At 41.5% G+C, this 12,776-nt stretch overlaps 2 long non-coding RNA genes across 3 annotated transcripts in view; one reads left to right on the forward strand and one right to left on the reverse strand.

Moving 5' to 3' along the window:
• LOC125637856 (uncharacterized) overlaps positions 1-12,776 on the forward strand; it is a 223,932-nt gene that overhangs the window by 74,202 nt on the left and 136,954 nt on the right. The gene's annotated exons all lie outside the window — the stretch shown is intronic.
• LOC125637847 (uncharacterized) overlaps positions 1,643-12,776 on the reverse strand; it is a 149,352-nt gene continuing 138,218 nt past the window's right edge. The window contains exons 5-7 of the long non-coding RNA XR_012668803.1: positions 11,208-11,391; positions 9,206-9,305; positions 1,643-1,959 (exon numbers count right to left, since the gene is read on the reverse strand). This is a non-coding gene — a long non-coding RNA (uncharacterized LOC125637847). The remainder of the gene's footprint in view (positions 1,960-9,205; positions 9,306-11,207; positions 11,392-12,776) is intronic.

Below are 12,776 nucleotides of genomic sequence, written 5' to 3' on the forward strand. Positions count from 1 at the left end.
TTTGCAGGGCTTTAGATATAAAATTTGGATCCACATCCATCCACGATCTGCAAAAATGGTCCACGGATAGCCTCATCCATGGATGCAGGTATCTACGGATATAAAGTGGATATCTATGGATTTTGCAGGGATCTACAAATAGGAGCTTGTAGGTTTCCAAGATAGACTCACTTGGTCTCTCTCATTGGAGCCCCTTTGCACTGGTCCCTGCCCAGCAGCTGCTACTTCCCTATGGGTCACACACAGACCTGCACCCGGGTGTATCTCCAGCTCCCTGCTGCCATATAGCTCCCACTCCCAAACAGAGCCCAGCCACTTCCTGCTTCAGGGGAAAGGGAAGTGCCAAGGGCAGTGGGCTGATAGGACTTGTGCTGTCCTGCTTTGCAGATCCATCACATACTCTTAAACCAGAGATTATCCCAGTAGTGCAGTAGTCACATCTGAATCTGCTGCCATAGCTGATAACAGTAAAGTAAATACTGATAACAGTATTCCGCTTAAAATATTTTAGGCATTTCCAATCATAATTGTCAGAATCTAATGCAGAGTCATGTGTTGATTGCAGGAGACTTAACTGTAAGACAGTTCATGACAGTCACCCACTTCCTAATATACCTGGCACACTGTATAAAATAAAAAGTATTAAATAGTACAATAGCTTTAATTTGATATTTGGATACCATCAGATTGATATAGCAAAAGAAACTCCAGCTATACCCAAATCCAACAACCTTCTTTGTGATGCCCTGTAGATTGTTTCAGTTACAGAGAACACCTTTTGGACTGATAATCACTCATAATATTTCATGGTGGAACTGTAATTATCTAACCCAAGTCTTGAGAACTGAAGATTTCCTCATATAGTTAGATTCCTTCAGTAGTTTCCTTTAATATATTGAAGTATCATCTGAGCGGATCCTTCTGTGTGGATAGAGACAAAGAAGTTAAGAATTACGTTAAAAAACCAGGGGCACCCACAGATATTTTTTGCATGGTGTGCACAACCAACCCCTCCCCACACATTTCTGTGACCCACCAAGGCTCCCCAGCACCCCTTTCCCAGCCAGCTTCCCCGTGTAGGCAAACACCACAGCTGCTGGTCTTGAAGGCGTCACTGAGTGAGTCCTGTGGGCAGAGCAGAAGGGACATGGGCTGCTGGAAGTGGGGTGAAGCTGTGCAAGCCCCTGGAGGGGGGCCTAACACAGGAGTCTGCCCCACAGCAGTGGCAAAAAGAAACAATACTGGCCTCCACCCTGCCCACGAAGGCCCTACAGCCTCTCTGTCAGGAGCCTAAACCTGAGTGGCACTCAGGACCGGCTCTAGGCACCAACACAGCAAGCACATGCTTGGGGTGGCACAATTCCAGGGGTGGCATTCCGGCCATCCTTTTGTGTTGTTGTTGTTGCTTGGGCAGTTGTGCTCTCGGAGCTTGGGGTGGCAAATTTTTTGCTTGGGGAGGCAAAAAACCTAGAGCCAGCCCTGATGGCACTGCAATCCCCATGCGTCATGTTACAATGCCCACTGACTCAGTTTTGGTCCCTCTCCTTTCCCCGTTATGATGGAGGTTTGCGGGGCCAAACCCTGAATGGGTAGTGGGGTTGCCAGCGCTGCTTCTCCTTACTGCTGGTGTGGGACCAGTTCCTGCATCAGGGCTCCCCACTGAGGGCCTGTGGAGCCTCATCCCACTGCCAGTAGCCCAAGCCTTGGTCACCCCTACCAATGGCATGCACCAGGCATAATGTACATACAGCTGCAGGCACCATTGATTACATGTGCACTTATCTCTTATATGTCAAAAGAAAATAGCACCAGAAAGAAAGAGAAAAGCTCCCTTCAGCCCAGCAAAGCCTGGAGCTCATAAAGATTGACTTGAAAAGACCTTTACTGGAAAAACCATGTGCAGTTTGGCGTCTGCTGGTGGTGTATGGTATCTTCTCAAAGTACACAGTGTCACAAGCTCTGAAAGATAAAAGAACTGAAACAGTGACAAAGGCATTAATTAAAAATGTGGCATTGTAATTTGGCCAACAAAGCTGCATCGGGGAAGGAACTTGAATCAAAGCTACTGTACCAATTTGCCCAAAACTATATATAACCAATGATGAGGACACGTATTACCCGTCCTGCTTGTAATGACAATATGAACTTTGAAGAAAGTAAACCACACCGTTAGTTCAGTGCTCAGAGTGAGTCATTACGTCTAATGGTAGGTGATATTTCTCCCCTTTTAAATTAATTTTGGTCTGTCTACAGGAATGGCGGAGCGAATAGGAGGACAGGGCGTGACTGCCCCCCTCAGTGGACTTCCTTAAACAACAGTTACCAAGAGCAAGTCAGGAAAGAGGGCCTGCAGCTCTGCCTGTCCAGTCACTACTCAGCCAATGAGTGCAGCTGGGCCACAGCAGAACCACATGATTGGCTAAGGCAGTCAGGTGGCTTGCTCTTAAACCCAGCAGCTTTAGAGGGTCAGTGGTTGCTCAATGCACACAGCTGTGGATTCTCTGCCTCCGTTTGCTTGCCTCACTGCCAGCCCTGTTCCTGCCTTAGAACCAGCCCTGCTCCTTGGCTTCCCTGACTCCAGATAATCAACTCTGGTACCTTGCTCCAACACTGTCTCGACCCTTGGCTCTGGCATTTGGAATCTGACTTTGGTTCTGACCTTCAGCTCTGATCCCTGACTCAGACTCTGCCTTGACCTTGGGCTCTGTCATTTGGATGCCAACTAGTGCTCTCTGACCACTAGCCAGGATCGCCTACAACCAGCTCTCCTGACTGTGCATCAGGGGAGTTTCCAAATAATCTGATACATTGTTATCCAAATCTAAGAATCATTTCATATTAAAGATCTTTTTGCCCCATTTTATTTATTTTTTAAAAACAGATTTATATATTTAACCAAGGAGGTGAAACATTACACTTAAAAAAAGAGGGAACATCGATTTATGGGGCAGCTAGAGTGTAGGTGTTTATGTGTAAATTGCTTTCATGGAGCTTTTTTCTTGCAGCAATTTGACAGGGACGAACATTCTTGAGGAATGAGAAACTGCACAAATTTAAGATCTTGGCTACATGATTAGTTTAAGTGTAGGCAAAACAGGGGCATTTTTGTAATCTTCCTATTGGAGTCCTGTGCTAAATAACCTGCTTAAAAAGCAACTGATGCCTTCTGGAAAACTTTGAAAAATATTCTAGTTAGAAACACATTGTCTGTGTGTCATGCAGCTTCTGTTTTTATATTCTAGCATTTTTACTGTTAGGGACATTAAATATTATATTTGCATGAAAATATTATTTGCTTCTTAAGCATTCAGCTGCCCCTCACCTACAGTCATGATCCTCTCTTTGTGGCATCATCATAATTTCCATAGCAACCACCTCTGATATCACAAACACAGGATTTCAATTGTAGATGGGAAATAAGACAGAAGGAGCAAAGGAATACAGAAAACAAAGGAATTTGTTTACATCCAAAGGTGCCTAAAATAGGACCAAAAAGATTGTGCAATGGTTAGTGTGGTAGCCTGGAATGTGGGAGATCTGAGTGCTGTGCAAGTTCAAGGAACAATGTGTCTCTCTGGTCCCCATCTGTAAAATGGGGCTAAGAGTAATTCTCTGCCTCACAGAACCTTTGTAAGGCTAAATATAGTGAGATGGTCAGATGCTATGGTAATGCAGGCTGTATAAGACAGATGAAGAACTGCCCCCCAATTTTTTTTTTCACCAGTGAATCTCTAAATGTGGTTCATTGGGTGGGATATGTAGATGTACTATGTGTAGATATGTACAGTCCTATGGTATACAGTAAAATATACTTGCACAATTTATTTATTTGGATTTATTTTTATACTAAAGAGAGGTTTCAGAGTAACAGCCGTGTTAGTCTGTATTCGCAAAAAGAAAAGGAGTACTTGTGGCACCTTAGAGACTAACCAATTTATTTGAGCATGAGCTTTCGTGAGCTACAGCTCACTTCATCGGATGCATACCGTGGAAACTGCAGCAGACTATATATATACACAGAGAATATGAAACAATACCTCCTCCCACCCCACTGTCCTGCTGGTAATAGCATATCTAAAGTGATCATCAGGTTGGGCCATTTCCAGCACAAATCCAGGTTTTCTCACCATCCACCCCCCCACACAAATTCACTCTCCTGCTGGTGATAGGCCATCCAAAGTGACAACTCTTTACACAATGTGCATGATAATCAAGTTGGGCCATTTCCTGCACAAATCCAGGTTTTCTCACATCCCCCCCACCCCCATACACACACAAACTCACTCTCCTGCTGGTAATAGCTCATCCAAACTGACCACTCTCCATGTTTAAATCCAAGTTAACCAGAACATCTGGGGGGGAGGGTAGGAAAAAACAAGAGGAAATAGGCTACCTTGCATAAATAAAACGTCAATAGAATATAAAAGTAAACTAAAAGGTTTTTTTATTATAGGTGAAACAAGGTACCTGCTTGTATGGGGATGACGCATACAAACACATACACTCAACCATACATACATATTCAAATAGGGCCCAATCCAGCTGCCATTAAAGTCAATGGGCAAATCTCCATTGATTTCAGTGGAAGTTGGATGAGGTAAATACTCACATGAAACACATATACACTGTGATGTGAAAGGTGTGTCCACAGATCTTTTTTTATACGAGCCAAGGATTACAGTGTTATGAACTAATTAATAGTACTTCTACTAATTGCTTTCTTAGATTAGCGTCTGAATGCGTCCCAGACAATGCTTTTAAACTGAAATCTGTCCTGAAGAATCAAAGTACTAGACACCTGCATACAGTGCAGAACATCATAGCTTTTAAATTGGAGCAACTTATCTTGTAATAAGTATTTTCTTAGTAATATAATAATAAATTTGACAATATTCCTTTCCCTCATAACCATGCTGCAGGGGACCAAATTGCAACAGAGCTCACTCACGTGCTCCTCTTTCCTTAGCTGATTTTCTTTCACCTCATCTGCTGTCACCATTGCTTTGCTGCATGCGTCAGGGAAGACTGAGCACCAGAAGGTGTATTCTAATATATATAATTGTTCTAAATAACTAATACTTTTTTTTGTAAAAACCAAGGATGAAATTCTGGCCCCACTGAAATCAATGGGAGTTTTTCCACTGAGTTCAATGGAACCAGGATTTCACCCCAAAACTTCTGTTTATAGAGTTATTCAAACTTTAAATTCCTTTAAATATAGCAAAATACACATAAGGTAAAATTCACCCCTTATAGCACAAAGCCTGAGTAATTGGGTTTTGCGCAGGGAACTAAATTTAAGTCCTATGGGCTGGGAATAGCATATGAAATATCTCAGAGACTGGCTCAGACCAACACACTAGATCTAAACATCCTAATCTATGGAGAAGTTAAGGTCTCGTTTTGAATCCAAACTTCACAGTTCAGGCTCATCATATATTTTATATACACAGCCATATACACACATTGCTATATAATAAGCTATCCTACCCACAAAAACTATAGAGATAGATATAACAAAATGACAGAGTTTATTCATGTTACCTCTGTCTAACAGGGCTTATATTTGCATAAACTGTGAACTTGCAGGTGGTGTTTATATACAGTATATCCCCGAGAGATGACCTATGGGCATTCAAGCCTTCCACAGCAGACGGACTACTTTCCATACATGCTGATTGTTTCAGATCCTTTAAGAAAATATAATATTGGTTCTAAATTTACATCTATACCTATCCATCTAATTTAATCTAATCTTAACGATTTACCAAGATATTGAGGCGTACAAATACAAAGTTTCTCAAAAACCCTTTCCAGTTTTCAGTGTGCTCTTTAAATATACCCTCTTTTTTTTTAAGGAGAAAAATTGGGTACTTTTTAAAATTAATTAAAATGTCTTTGGAAGTTCAGGATAAAATATGAAACACCAGAAAATATGCAGAATAGAAAGTATATTCCTGTTACAAAGATAATTCATAGAATTAGAGAAATCTTATATCTAATTAAGAAGCAGCCAAATGTTTTATCACTGAAACTTTACAACAAAAAAATACACATCAGCTAGGACCTGAAAATTGCCAGATTTGTACATAAAAGAAGCAGCATATTTTAAAGTTAGAACTCAGTAAATTACAGAATCTGTATGTCTTACATTGTCCCATTGTGAAGAAGAAAATTCTGTCAAAACCTTTGAGTAGTAACATCTGTAAACAAGTCTCACTGTTAGCAGTTTCTCTTTAGTGGTTTAAATAAATATTGCATAAATTACAAAGACATTCTTTTGCTTTCAATAATCAGAATTTGAAATTAAGATTGGCTGCTAAAAGTGATTTTACACAGGAATGTCTGGGAGGTTAGAAAATGTGGATTTAGAAAGCCCATTTAAGATGCTACACTCATGTAATAGCTAGGAGCCAAATTCAACAATATACTTAAGCACGTACATATTTTTTTGACTAATCACACGCTTAAAAGTCATGCACATGCTTATGCATCTTTCTGAATCAGGGCCTGACTGAATTGCAGACCACGGGCCAGATACTCAGTGTATATTGGGTAGCTCCATTGACATCCTTACTGTTGAAATCAATAGAGTTACCCTGAATTACACCAGCTGAGGATCTAAGCCCACATTTTTAAAGGTATTTAGGCTTTGCTCTGCTTAGCATTGCAAAACTTAAGTGATTAGACAGCTAAATCCCATTTTTTAAATCAATTTAGGCACTTAGAAGTGTCAGCCTTTGTCTCCTAAATGCCTATGTCACATTTGAAAATGGGACTTAGCCATCTAAATTACTTAGTCCCTGGTCCTCAAAGATATTTAGGTGCCTAACTCCCACTAAAATCAATGGGGGTTAAGTGCCTAAATACCTTTGAGGATCTGGGCCTTAGATCATGCAATGCTGAGTAAAACAATGCCTAAATGTCTTTAAAAATCTGGGCCTTGGTGCATTAAAACCGGTTAAGTCATGGCCCAGTCCTGCCAAAGTAGGCCAAACTCCCATTAATGTCAGTGGAAATTTTGCCTGTGCAAAAACTGCAGAGTCAGGCTGGTAATTTCATGTGATGGAAAAAAATATTCAATTTAACAGAAACGTGTTCAATTTTGTCTCAGAAAGTGGGTCTCCATATGTACAGGAACTGAATTATTAAGTGGACAGATTATTTGCCTGAGGACTTCTTTATCTTGCCTAGAAAAAATGTGTGGGTTGTGTTGTATTAAATGAGTCCTGATAAGCACCATGTTCTTCCTACTCTTTCCTTTTGGCCTATATTTTGTTGTTTATTATTCTAAACAAATGAGTTCAGGAAGACATCCCAGATATACATGGCTCTAACAGAAGGGCAGCCTAGTGCCATTTCCTTACAGGCAAATGCCATGTGACTCAGCAACAAATTCCAGCGCTACAAAGAGCTTCCTGATCCTAATTGTTCTTGGTAAATCTTGCAGAGCCTGCTCCTGAGTCTATGTCCTAAGTCATTCAGGACCCTCCCAAGGCCCTCATCCTAGGCAAAGGGAACTCTGCTAATCCTTGAAACACATCTCAGAACATTTTCAATTTGCTTAGCACCTGACAAGCCAATGAATAGAAAACCATCCTGGGGGTGAACCCCTGACCGAATCCTAGTCCCTGCTTTGTGTAGCAGTCCTAGCCGTCCCACAGTACAAAAAGAAGGGGTGGGGAAAAAACTTGTCAAAATTTTAAAAAAATTATTAATGGCTTTAGAACCAGGGGTATCCCCTAAAGCCTAGAAGAGTTTCACAGCAGACACTTCACTGAAGACACTTGGTCTGTGTCACTCTGTCTCCAAGGCTCTTGAAAATGACATGGTTCAAAGAGTAGCTTTTACCAAAAGCCATTTTTGTTATTAAAGCTGAGCTTTAAAGACTTCAGTACTCTGATTTGTTTTAAGTTTAAACAGCAGCTTTTCTGCTAAGATCATATTCACGCTAAACTTGATGATCTAGCATCCTATTAGCAGAGTCAGAGTGACTTCAGGTAAAAAGAACAACAGACTGCAAGCTACTACTAGGTATAGGAACCTGAGAAATTATAACGTAACAAGTATCTTTGACATATATTTCTCTCCTTATGTAATATACTAAATGTAATACAGAATCATAGAGCTAAAGCACTAGACAATGAAAACCTCTAGCCCTTCTTGCTGTCATCCTTTGCATACGATTAGTTTTCTGTCATCATATGGTGTGCTACTTACTAACACTAGCTCATCTTGCCGCAGAGGTTGTACAGTGGAATTCAGAGTCACTGAGCACTCTGGATTGATCGAATGCTTCAGGATTATTGAAATAGCCACACCTAAAAAACTATGGGCTACATCTTGAGCTGAGTTATGCAGGTGTGTGTTAGGTTCTATCAGCAGTGGATTTCCAATGCTCTGTGTGTGTGTGTATAGTCTAGGTAGCAGAGACCTGTGCAGGGGGACTGTACAACTCCACACCATCTTTATTGTGAAGGAGACCTCTGCAGGAGATATTTGCCAGGCATCATGGGGATGGGGGAAGGGAATGCTCTGAGGGGTTTTGGCTGGCGAGTCCATACCCAACATGAATCCATGTTTCCCGAACCTAACAAAGAAGGGGAGCAGTCAGCCTGTTGTGCTACTTCCCTCCACACCAGCAGTAGCCAGAAATCACCTGGCTGCATAGGTGCCCTGGGTTTAATTCTATTCTGGGTTGAGGATTCTATCTGTCAGTTCCCTTGAAGTCACATGCAAGGAAAGGCCTTTTACTCAGAGATTGTTCATTTATTCAAGATTGGGACCTTTGTGCATTATGCACTGTGAAAATTCACAAAACATTCAATAGCGCTTAAAAAAAACCAATTCCTTTCTTATCTCTATTGGGGAGGGGAAGTGATTGAACATTGGGGTCCATTATAAACATGTAGGGAAAGGGGTTCAAGACCTTTTAAAGAGCATTTTGATTTTTTGTTCTGCCTGCAAGGTACACCTATGCTTCTTTGGTTATGAGTGTAAAAAAGAAAAGGCACATGAAAGCAACAGACTTTTTTGTCAAGCTGTGACAGAAATCAAATGCAAATAGAGCTCAGTTCAAGACTGTTTGTTAAGTGTCACGTCAGTGAGTATTAAATACAGCACATGTAGTTTTACAATGAGCATACTGTATGTGGATTTTATTGATTTTTTTTCAAAGAAGATACACAGAATAATGTAACCTTACCAGTTCCAACTTACAAGTTGTATCTTCATATTTGTATATACACAGTCAGTAGACTTCTAAACTGTGTGGCCGCCTTCTATCACATTTTGTCATGTGGAACCTGTGATTCAGTATATAAAAGAGAAGTACATAAATGGCTCTGTCCCCCTAAAGAATCTCTAGTTCAGTGGTTCTCAACCAGGGGTACATGTCCCCCTGGGGGTACGCAAAAGACTTCCAGGGGGTACCCAACTCATCTAAATCAGTGTTTCTCAACCTAGGGATTGCAACCCCTAGGGGTGTCGTGGGGTGGGTTTAGGGGGGTTACAAGAGCAGGGTTGGCAAGCAAGGTAACTGTTCAGGGCCCCATGCCACAGGGGGCCAAGCAAAGCTAAGTCACATGCTTACGCCCTGGTCAGTGGAACTCAGGCTTCAGACAAGGCTCACAAGTGAAAAACAGGCTCAAGTACCATACTGAAATGTAAGTACAATATTTATATTCCAATCGATTAATGTTATAATTATATGGTAAAAATGAGAAAGTAAGCAATTGTCAGTACCAATGTGCTGTGACACTTTTCTATTTTTATGCTGGATTTTGTAAGCAAGTAGTTTTTAAGTGAGGTGAAACTTGGGGTACGCAAGACAAATCAGACTCCTGAAAGGGGTACAGTAGTCTGGAAAGGTTGGAAATCACTGCTCTAATTGATAGGAGAGCCAACACTGAAGATCACAGTGTGAAAAGCAGTCAATGACAGCTTTGAAAAATTAGTGAAATAAGCATACTTGTGCACATTGTTAATTTGTCAGACTTGTGCTAGAATTGGATTCAGACTTGGTTTGTTGCACAAGTAAAATAAGTTTTGTAGTTTAATTTCATTTCATTAGGAAAAAACATTAAAAAGCTAAAAAATATACAGAAATTAGCAGACCAATATGGTGATATAGATATAATATAAACAGATATAGTCATATATACACACACATATATACAATACACATACATGATCTTTCTATTATTTGTGTGAAAACAATGTCAGAGTTTTCCATATTCACTGAAATTACATATTTCTTTGATTACAATTAGAAAAGCTTGGCCTGAGATAAAATGAATGTGGTTAGGAAGATGTGCTGTAATATATCTGATAAATTGTAAAGTGCCCTGAGATCTGTGCATAAAAAGTGCTATATAAGAGCTGGGCATTATTATTATTAACCAAATTAAAAGTAGGAGAGAAGTCTTTGGCAGTGATTCTTTCATGTAAACAATTTTTGTTTGTACTGTAAAGTCAATATTGTCCCTTCACATGTATGGTGCATAGCAAAAAGGGACCAATGAAAGAAAAGAGCAAGATACAAGAGCGAACATTTTAAAGCTGATAAAGGCAGCGATCAAGTGCTCATTTTCATCTCCATACACAAGGACACAGCCATTAGCAATACAGCAGTGGGATCACTACTCCTTGGGAGATGCTGTATACCTGTGTTCATGGCATTCACTACGTACTGTCGTCATACTGACAATGGCATCAGCATTTGAACTTGTTTGCATCTGAATATGTGCTGTCCAGTGTTCATTTAGAGTGTGTCTACACAGCAAAGAAAAACCCACGGCTGGCCCATGCCAGCTGACTCGGGCTCATGGAGCTCAGCTACAGGGCTGTTCCATTGCTGTGTAGACTTCTGGGCTCAGGCGGGGACCCTCCCACCCTGCAGGGTCCTAGACCCTGGGCTCTAGCATGAGCCCAGATGTCTACCCAGCAGTGAAACAGCCTGCAGCCTGAGCCCTGTGAACCCAAGTTGGCCAGCAAGGCTCAGCTGTGGGTATTTAGTTGCTGTGTAAACATACCTTGGCTGTAGGGGCTTTTCTGAGGCCTCAATTCAGAAAAGTGCTTAAGTATATACTTAACTTTAGGCATGTGCTTAAGTCCCATTGACATCAATTAAAGTTAAGGATATCTTTAAAAATAATCATGTGCTTAAGAACTTTGGCGCGTTAATCTGTACTACATCCAATACATACCTTATCTGTTCCTTGGCTGTAGTCTGTGATGACTGACATTCAGAATCTTCTCCTGGTTCTATGGCACAGTGTGCAAAAGCACCTTTCACATTCCAGTTTCAAGATGATTCTATCTCGTGGCCTGTTCCATCCCTTGGAATACAGCATTAGGCGACAAAAGAACATTGGGGATGCATACAGTGATCTGAAATGTTGGTGACAAATGATTCATATTGATGAAGCAGCTCACACATATTGAGTACTGTCACAATCTGTACTTCTGCCACACATTTTTGACTGCTATCCCACATTATGACTTTTTCCTAAACATTTAATATGTGTTTGCTGATCTTTTCCTCGTGATGAGGAGCAGGGCATAGTGTTTTACACATACCAACCTTCCACATTTGGACTATATGCATCCTGAGTTGGTGTTATCTGCTGCTTTACTGCCTAGAGCAACAGGGATTTCTTAACCCATAGCTGATTGCTATTAGTATGTGAAATCTGCAGCTAGATTTCCAGACTGTTGCTCACTGAAACCACACCACGTAGTTGCCAGGTCAGATTAAGGCATAAGCACTATAAACCCTAGATCCTGGAATCAGGTGATGAGGGCAGAATCTCCTACTCACCTGGTTTCACTTTGCCAGGTTCTGGTGCTGCATATACTACTGGATAATGCACATGGTGTTTAATGTGCTCCTAACTGCGAAAGTGATCTGAGCGGGCTCCATGCTTGCCGTGGTATGGTGTCTGCACAGAAAAAAGGCGCGGAACGATAGTCTGCTGTTGCTCTGATGGAAGGAGGGGCGACTGATGACATGGCTTACAGGGTTGGCTTACAGGGAATTAAAATCAATGAAGCGGGTGGCTTTACATCAAGGAGAAACAAAAACAACTGTCACGCAGAATGGCCCTCTCAAGGATTGAACTCAAAACCCTGGGTTTAACAGGCCAATGCTCAACCCGCTAAGCTACCCCTCCCTCTGGTATTTCAGGCAGGACTGAATCTCCATTAAAGTTTTCAAGGTGCCCCTTGACATACCTCACCCCAATGATTGTCGGCTGTTGATTTCACGGAGGGAGGGAGGAGCAAATGAATACAAAACAAATCTGGTCTATTTCTTGTTTTGATCCACTCCATCTATCTTTTACATCTTTGGCTGGCAGCAGACGGTGCAATAGGACTGCTAGCCATCCTCATCTCCTCATCCTCATCTCCTGCCTGCTCACCATAAGATGGTACAATAAGACTGCCTGCAGGATGAAAGAGAATGATCTGGTTGAGTCACTCCTAATTTATTAGTCCCTGCACCCATGTCTACCCAGGCGCTCCTGACCAACCTTACCGAGGCGGCCAGGAGTACCTCGGACACGATGACGATGGTTTTCAGGCCTATTGCATCATCTGCTGCCACAAGGCAATGGGTTGGTGCTGCTGTGTAGCAATGCAGTACCGTGTCTGCCAGCACCCAGGAGACATACGGTGACAGTGATCTGAGCGAGCTCCATGCTTGCCGTGGTATGACGTCTGCATAGGTAACTCAGGAAAAAAAGGCACAAAACGATTGTCTGCCATTGCTTTCA

Source organism: Caretta caretta, chromosome 1 (assembly GCF_965140235.1).
Source record: "Caretta caretta isolate rCarCar2 chromosome 1, rCarCar1.hap1, whole genome shotgun sequence".
NCBI classification, from domain to species: Eukaryota; Metazoa; Chordata; order Testudines; family Cheloniidae; genus Caretta; species Caretta caretta.